The sequence below is a fragment of the Ranitomeya imitator genome, chromosome 1 (genome assembly GCF_032444005.1).
Source record: "Ranitomeya imitator isolate aRanImi1 chromosome 1, aRanImi1.pri, whole genome shotgun sequence".
In the NCBI taxonomy this organism is placed as follows: domain Eukaryota; kingdom Metazoa; phylum Chordata; class Amphibia; order Anura; family Dendrobatidae; genus Ranitomeya; species Ranitomeya imitator.
In genome coordinates, this window is record NC_091282.1 from 876,135,086 (window position 1) to 876,144,598 (window position 9,513).

Genomic DNA, 9,513 nt, shown 5'->3' on the forward strand with positions numbered 1-9,513 from the left:
GACCTCAATAGCATTGAGCCATTCTGGGGAGATATGAAGTGTACAATTCATGCTAGACAGCCAAGGAACTTACAGGAACTGGAGGCTTTTTGCCAAGAAGAGTGGGCAGCTTTACCATCTGAGAAAATAAAGAACCTCATCCACAACTACCACAAAAGACATCAAGCTGTTATTGATGTTAGAGGGAGAAATACACAGTATTAAGAAATGGGGTATGTGAACTTTTGATCAGGGTAATTTGGATGTGTGGGTTGTCATTATGATTTAAAAAGAGAAAAAAACAGTACTTTGAAAATAAATGGCTTCACCCAACCACTAACCATGAATGGAGAAAAGGTTTTGGTGTTATCATTCATATTCTCTGAAAAAAGGCCAAGAAAGCAAAAATTCTACCAGGATACGTAAACTTTTGAAGCACAACTGTATGTACAGTAGGTACAGAAAGTATTCAAACCCTTTTAAATTTTTCACTCTTTGTTTCATTGCAGCCATTTGTCAATTTCAAGAAAGTTCATTTTTTTTCTCATTAATGTACACTCTGCACCCCATTTTGACTGAAAAAAAAACAGAAATGTTGACATTTTTGCATATTTATTAAAAAAGGAAAACTGAAATATAACATGGTCTTAAGTACTCAAGATCCTTTGCTCAGACACTCATATTTAAGTCACATGCTGTCCATTTCCTTGTGATCCTCCTGAGATGGTTCTACTCTTTCATTGGAGTCCAGCTGTGTTTAATTAAACAGATTGGCCTTGATTTGGAAAGGAACACATCTGTTTATATAAGACCTCACAGCTCACAATGCATGTCAGACCAAATGAGAATCACAAGGTCAAAGGAACTGGCCAAGGAGCTCTGAGACAGCATTGTGGCAAATCACAGATCTTGCCAAGGTTACAAAAGAATTTCTGCAGTACTCAAGGTTCCTAAGAGCACAGTGGTCTCCATAATTCTTAATGGAGGAAGTTGGGACCACCCAAAGTATTTCTAGACCTGGCCATCTAACCAAACTGAGCAATCATGGGGAAGAGCCTTGGTGAGAGAGGTAAAGAAGAACCCCAAGTTCACTGTGTCTGAGTTTCAGAAATGCAATAAGGAGATGGGAGAAAGTTCCACAAAGTCAACTATTACTGCAGCCCTCCACCAGTCGGGTCTTTATAGCAGAGTGGCCTGACAAAAGCCTCTCCTCAGTGCAAGACATATGAAATCCTGCATAGAGTTTGCTAAAAAACACATGAAGAACTCCCAGACTATGAGAAATAAGATTATTTCTGGTCTGATGAGACAAAGATAGAAGTATTATCACCAAAAAAGGTCTAAGCGGTATGTGTGGAGAAAACCAGGCACTGCTCATCATCTAACCAATACAATTCCATCAGTGAAACGTGGTAGCAGCATATTGCTATGGGGGTGTTTTTCAGCTGCAGGGACAGGACGATTGGTTGCCATTGAAGGAAACAAGAATGTGGCCAAGTACAGAGATATCCTGGATGAAAACCTCTTCCAGAGTGCTCTGGTCCTCAGACTGTAGGCCAAAAGTTCATCTTCCAACAAGACAATGACCCTAAGCACACAGCTAAAATAACAAAGAAGTGGCTTCAGAACAACTCTGTGACCATTCTTGACTCGCCCAGCCAGAGCCCTGACTTAAACCCAATTGAGCATCTCTGGAGAGACCGGAAAATGGCTGTCCACCAGCGTTCACCATCCAACCTGATGGAACTGGACAGGATCTGCAAGAAAAAATGGCAGAGGATCCCTAAATCCTGGTGCAAAAAAATTGTTTCATCATTCCCAAGAAGACTCATGGCTGTACTAGCTCAAAAGGGTACTGCTACTCAATACTGAGCAAAGGGTCTGCATACTTATGACCATGTGATATTTTAGTTTTTCTTTTTTTAAAAAATTTGCGAAAATTTCTGTTTTTTTTCAGTCAAGTTGGGGTGCAGAGTGTACATTAATAAGAAAAAAATGAACTTTTTTGAATTTACCAAATGGCTGCAATGAAACAAAGTGTGAATATTTTAACGGGGTCTGAATACTTTCCTTACCCACTGTATATAAATCTATCATCTATCTATATCTATCTACAGTCATGGCCAAAAATATTGACACCCCTGCAATTCTGTCAGATAATACTCATTTTCTTCCTGAAAATGATTGCAAACACAAATTATTTGGTATTATTATCTTCATTTAATTTGTCTTAAATGAAAATACACAAAAAGAATTGTCCTAAAGCCAAATTGGATATAATTCCACACCAAACATAAAAAAGGGGGTGGGCAAAAGTATTGGCACTGTTCGAAAAATCATGTGATGCTTCTCTAATTTGTGTGATTTACAGCACCTGTAACTTACCTGTGGCACCTAACAGGTGTTGGCAATAACTAAATCACACTTGCAGCCAGTTGACATGGATTAATGTTGACTCAACCTCTGTCCTGTGTCCTTGTGTGTACCACATTGAGCATGGAGAAAAGAAAGAAGACCAAAGAACTGTCTGAGGACTTGAGAAACCAAATTGTGAGGAAGCATGAGCAATCTCAAGGCTACAAGTCCATCTCCAAAGACCTGAATGTTCCTGTTTCTACCGTGCGCAGTGTCATCAAGAAGTTTAAAGCCCATGGCACTGTGGCTAACCTCCCTAGATGTGGACGGAAAAGAAAAATTGACAAGAGATTTCAACGCAAGATTGTGCGGATGTTGGATAAAGAACCTCGACTAACATCCAAACAAGTTCAAGCTGCCCTGCAGTCTGAGGGTACAACAGTGTCGACCCGTGCTATCCGTCGGCATCTGAATGAAAAGGGACTGTATGGTAGGAGACCTAATAAAAACCTAAAAGTTTTTGGAAGAATGTTCTCTGGTCAGATGAGACAAAAGTAGAGCTTTTTTGGCAAAGGCATCAACATAAAGTTTACAGGAGAAAAAAGAGGCATTCAAAGAAACGAACACAGTCCCTACAGTCAAACATGGCGGAGGTTCCCTGATGTTTTGGGGTTGCTTTGCTGCCTCTGGCACTGGACTGCTTAACCATGTGCATGGCATTATGAAGTCTGAAGACTACCAACAAATTTTGCAGCATAATGTAGGGCCCAGTGTGAGAAAGCTGGGTCTCCCTCAGGGGTCATGGGTCTTCCAGCAGGACAATGACCCAAAACATACTTCAAAAAGCATTAGAAAATGGTTTGAGAGAAAGCACTGGAGACTTCTAAGGTGGCCAGCAATGAGTCCAGACCTGAATCCCATAGAACACCTGCTGGAGAGATCTAAAAATGGCAGTTTGGAGAAGGCATCCTTCAAATATCAGGGACCTGGAGCAGTTTGCCAAAGAAGAATGGTCTAAAATTCCAGCAGAGCATTGTAAGAAACTCATTGATGGTTACCGGAAGCGGTTGGTCGCAGTTATTTTGGCTTAAGGTTGTGCAACCAAGTATTAGGCTGAGGGTGCCAATACTTTTGTCTGGCCCATTTTTGGAGTTTTGTGTGAAATGATCAATGTTTTGCTTTTTGCTTCATTCTCTTTTGTGTTATTTCATTTAAGACAAATTAAATGAAGATAATAATACCAAATAATTTGTGTTTGCAACCATTTTCAGGAAGAAAATGAGTATTATCTGACAGAATTGCAGGGGTGTCATTACTTTTGACCATGACTGCATCTATCTATCTCTCTATCTCTCTCTCTGTATATATATTTATATATATACAGGGTGGGCCATTTATATGGATACACCTAAATAAAATGGGAATGGTTAGTGATATCAAGTTCCTATTTGTGGCACAATAGTATATGGGAGGGTGAAAACCTTCCAAGATGGGTGGTGACCATGGCAGCCATTTTGAAGATGTCCATTTTGGATCCAATTTTATTTTTTCCAATGGAAGAGGGTCATTTTACACATCAAACCTATTGAGAATTTCACAAGAAAAACAATGGTGTGCTTGGTTTTAACATAATTTTATTCTTTCTTGAGCTATTTACACATTTTTGACCACTTATAAAATGTGTTCAACGTCCTGCCCATTGTGTTGGATTGTCAATGCAACCCTCTTCTACCACTCTTGACACACTTATAGCAATACCACAGAAGAAATGCTAGCACAGGCTTCCAGTATCCGCTGTTTCAGATGCTGCACATCTCGTATCATCACAGCATAGATTATTGCTTTTAGATGACCACAAAGATAAAAGCCTAAGGGGGGCAGATCGGGAGACCTTGGTGGCCATTCAACTGGCCCACGATGACCAATCGAATTTCCAGGAAACTGTTCATGTAGGAATGCTTGGACCTGACACCCATAATATTGTGCACCAACACATTATGTCTCTTTAATCAGAGCTTTCATGCATCTTGGCACCCTTTCCAAAAGTCTTTCACACTGCTTTTGGGTGACCTTATGCCATTCATTGTTCAAAAATGTAAGCAGTTCTTCTTTGTTTGATGGCTTATGACTATCCATTTTCCTCTTGATTAGATTCCAGAGGTTTTCAATGGGGTTCAGGTCTGGAGTAGGGCTGGCCATGACAGGGATTTGATGTGGTGGCCCTTCATCCACACATTGATTGACCTAGCTGTGTGGCATGGTGCATTGTCCTGCTGGAAAAACAGTCCTCAGAGTTGGGGAACATTGCCTGAGCAGAAGGAATCAACTGTTTTTCCAGGATAACCTTGTATGCGGCTTGATTCATACATCCTTCACAAAGATTAACCTGCCCAATTCCAGCCTTGCTGACATCCTCAGACCATCACCCATCCTCCACCAAATTTCATAGCGGGTGCAAGACACTGTGCCTTGTAGGCCTCTCCAGGTCTCCGTCTAACCATTAGATGACCAGATGTTGGGCAAAGCAGAAAATTAGACTCATCAGAGAAAATTACCTTACTCCAGTCTTCTATGATCCAATCCTTATGGTCTTTGGAAAACTTCAGCCTGGCTCTCCTTTGCTTCTCATTGATGAAAAGCTTTTTTCTAGCTTTACATGACTTGAGCCCTGCCTCTAGGAGCCTTTTACGAACTGTTCTTGCCATGCACTTCACCCCAGATGCCATTTGCCATTCCTTTTGTAGGTCACTTGATGTCATCCTGCAGTTGCTGAGTGCATCGAATAAGATGACGGTCATCCTGGTCAGTGGAGAGATGTTTTTGCCCTTTGCCGGTCTGTAGCTTTGTTGTCCTCAATGTTTGCTGCTTGACCTTGTTGTAATGGACTGCAGTCTTAGAAATTTTAAGGATGGAGGCAACATGATACTCACTGTATCCATTTGCTAGTAAAACCAGAAATGAGCCCATCTTTTCCTCACTCAAGATTTTTCTTTTCAACTGTTTTGGCATGGTTAAAAGTTATTTTTTCATTCCTACTACTTTTGGAATATTACTAGCACTTGTTTTGCCATCCAGCTTGTCTTATTGCAAGAGAATTGTGAACACCACAACAGGGTTTTTTTTATACTTTCCTTCATTAAATAAGATTTGGTTCAGATGATCACCTAATCAGAAGTACATTAAGTAGAATGAGGTGTACTCTGGTTGGAATTCAACTGACACTGGAATGGAATGGCTGTCAGACATGTAGAGAAGCTGAATTTTATAAAACTGTGCAGTGGTCTCTTAATTTTTGCCAGAGCTGTATATATATATTGTTCAGGATGGGGGACGACTAGTCGAAATCTTCCACCGGGGCCCATCCGACTCTAGTTTCGGTACTGCTTGAGGCCATTCATGTGTTGGGCTGCTTTTCATCTAAGGGAGTGGGTTTTCTCACAATTTTTCTTAAGAACACTGCCATGAATAAAAATTACCATATATAATCGTGTATAAGCACAGATTTTCAGCACATTTTTTTGTGCTGAAAATGCCCCCCTTGGTTTACACACAAGTCAATTGTCCAGAAAGCTGATGGGAAGGAGGATCAGCAGAGCAGCAGCAGGAGTCAGTGGCTATGGCACAGTGACAGCTGCAGCTGCCGGCTAACAGAAGACATCATACTCACCCTCCGTCGCTACATCTACGCCCTTTCATCTCCTTTGTCCCGGCGCAAGCAGCTCTCTTCTCCTGTGCTGAGCGGTCACGTGGTACCGATCATTAAAGTAATGAATATGTCTCTACTCCCATAGGTGTGGAGCGCATATGCATATTCATTACCTTAATGAGCGGTACCACATGACCGCTCAGCACAGGACAGGAGAGCTGCCGGCATTGGGATAATGAAGAGGCAGGGACGGAGATGCAGCAATGGCGTGAGGAGGGTGAGTAGGATGGGGGGTGAGTAGGATGAGTGGGTGGGAGGAGGAAATGTGAGCCATGCATACAACAGTGGGAAAGGGGCAGCCAAATAATGCGGGACTGGGGGAGCCGAGCCATGTGGGACTGGGGCAGCTGAGCCATTCGGATGGGTGGGAGCCGAGCCATGCGGGAATGGGGAAACCATGCATACAACAGGGGTGGCCACACATACCAGGACAGGACGAGGGAGCCACATACCAGGACAGGACAGTGGGAGCCACATACCAGGACAGGACAGGGGGAGCCACGCATACCAGGACAGGGGGAGCCACATACTAGGACACGACAGGGAGAGCCACACATAGCATAGGTGGCTCATGCTCGAGTCAATAAGCTTACCCAGTTTTCCATGGCAAAAATAGGTGCCTTGGCTTATACTCGGGTCAGCTTATACATGAGTATATACAGTATATCTAAATATCCGCTAAGAACAACTTCTCCCAACAATTCAGGAATAATTTTGTGATGAACAATGCTTTTAAAGCATGATGGTGCACTATGTCACAAGGCAAAAGTGATGACTAAGTGACTCGGTGAAGGACACATTGTATTCATGGTAAGAAAACTTCCGAGATTGCAATCCTATTGAAAACCTGTGGTCACTCCTCAAAAAGCTGATGAGCAAATAGAAATACAGAAGTTGTGAAAAGCCCCCAGCACTGATTGGACAGTAGTCGGCTATTATCAGTCAGGATTTGGCCCAAAAGCCAAAGTTCAAATAACATTTTCATAAAATTTTTTGAGAGATGAGTTTTTTTAGTTATTTTCTCTTTATTGTGTTCACTATATGAGTCAGTGCTATATTTGGATAGACCAGACTTTTATGAAAGTGGTGATACAAATTATTTTAATTTATAAATTCCTTTATTTTCAATGTGATCATAGATGGGTGATTATAATTTAAATTTTTGTTACATTATTGTTAGCCTTAGTAGACTTGAACCTGCAATTGTCTGTTAGCATAACATTGCAGTATATGGGAAAAGTCATAGTTTTCTATGGAGCTCAGCCTGTGGAATACCAAGATGGCAGGCATAAGGGCTTTCACCAGGCACCTAGCTGACATGGTAACTTTTCAACAACAGCTCCATTTAAAAGCCCGTCTCGGAGACTGACAGCAGCATGTAAATGGTTAACAGCCATTGTTGTAGAAAGCCAGCATCTACTGCTTGAAAGCTGGCTAAGCCTCAAAGCATGTGGACCCCTACCTAGGACATTTGTTCAAGTACTTATGCGGGAAGGGGTTAAGGTAACGTAACATGTCTACTCTTAACTCCTTTACCACCTATACCACTATAGGTATGTCTAAGGTTGGCTCGCCCTGTTTGTTGTAGGCTCCGGCTATGACCCCGCATTCTTTCTGGCACATGTCAGCTGATTTGAACAGCTGACATGTGCCCTTAACAGCCGTGGATGGAATGGCGATCCACCCATGACTGTTAACATGTTAAATCCAGCAGTCAATCTTTGACAGCACATTTAACATGCTCCGGAACCGCATCACTAATCTTGCCCATCGGCGCTCGTGTCACATGACCGCAGGTCACTGATGGGTTGGCATGACAACCGAGAGTTTGCAGCAGACCCCTGTGGTTGCCATAGCCGGATAGCTATAAGTGCCCCCACCCATTCAAAATAAAACAATTAGAAAAAATAAAAAGTACACATATTTGGTATTGCTGCATTCAAAATCACCCGATCTATCAATATATAAAAAGAATTAATCGGATCAGTAAATGGTATAACGAGGAAAAAAATCAAAATGCCAGGATTACGGTTTTTTGGTCACCGCAACATTGCATTAAAAAGCAACAATGGGCGATCAAAAGATCATATCTACATCAAAGTGATGTCAATAAAAACATCAGCTCTTCAGGCAAAAAAATAAGCTCTCATTCAGCCATAGATCACCAAAAGTGGAGACGCTATGGGTCTCTGAAAATGACATTTTTTTTTTATTATTATTGAGAAACCTTGGATTTTTTTTTACCACTTAAATAAATAAAAAATATTTATGTTTAGTATCTACCAACTCATATTGACCTGGAGAATCATAATAGAAGGTCAGTTTTAGCATTTACTGAACATGGTAAATAAAACAAAATAAAAAAACAATTGTGGAATTGCACTTTTTTTTGCGATTTCACGCACTTTGAATTTTTTTCCTGTATTCCAGTACACTATATGGCAAAACCAATGGTGTCGTTCAACAGTGCAACTTGTCCCACAAAAAACAAGCCCTCACATGGCCAGATTGATGGAAAAATAAAAAAGTTATGGTTTTGGGAAGAAGGGAAGCAAAAAACGGAAACTCAAATTGGAAAAAAACAAGGTGGTGAAAGGTTTAATATTACAATTTCAATAAAAAAAATGTTTAGTCTCTAAGAGTTTGCAAAGCTCCACTATCTGCTTAATTTTAGAAAACCTGTATTACCTTCATCTGTATCCTCAGGATTTTTAATCAATATCCTATTTGAAAATATATTGATGTAAATATTTTTGGGAAGGAAAACAAATCACATTGTTCCCCTTCATTTTGGGAAATTTGGTTTTGAAAAGTAAGAACTCAAATGAAATTAACATCAGTCCAGAAGTAGAGCTGTGTGGATTATGTTACTGCATGTGACAGAGCACAGTGCAGACTTTAATCACTGAAACTCAAGTATATGTTTCAATGCGAACGCTTGTCATAAGTCTAAGGAGGAAAAATGCAAGCTTGCTGTCATTTTATATTTATAATGGCTGTCACAGGGAACTTTCTTTTATTACAAATGAAATGTAAGATAACAGTCATATCAAGTGGTCCTACCGCCACAAAACTCACCATGAAGAGGCAGTGTAGGAACCGAGATATGGAACTGGGGTCCACATACATATTAGGCCTGAGTGAGCCCTTTCATCTATGCACTACTGCTGTAGAGCTTGTTATCCGGGAAGTCATTTCCAAAATCACTTTGTGCCAACATAATATACTAAGAGATCTGTGAATCAAAACATGCTGGAGGCAAATCTAGTGAAGGAAAAACCACAGTATGGAATTTTCTGAGCAGAATCCCTAACTAGGGTTGAGCGAAACGGGTCGTTCATTTTCAAAAGTCGCCGACTTTTGGCAAAGTCGGGTTTCATGAAACCCGATCTGACCCCTGTGCGGGGTTGGCCATGCGGTACGCGACTTTCGCGCCAAAGTCGCGTTTCAATGACGCGAAAAGCGCCATTTCT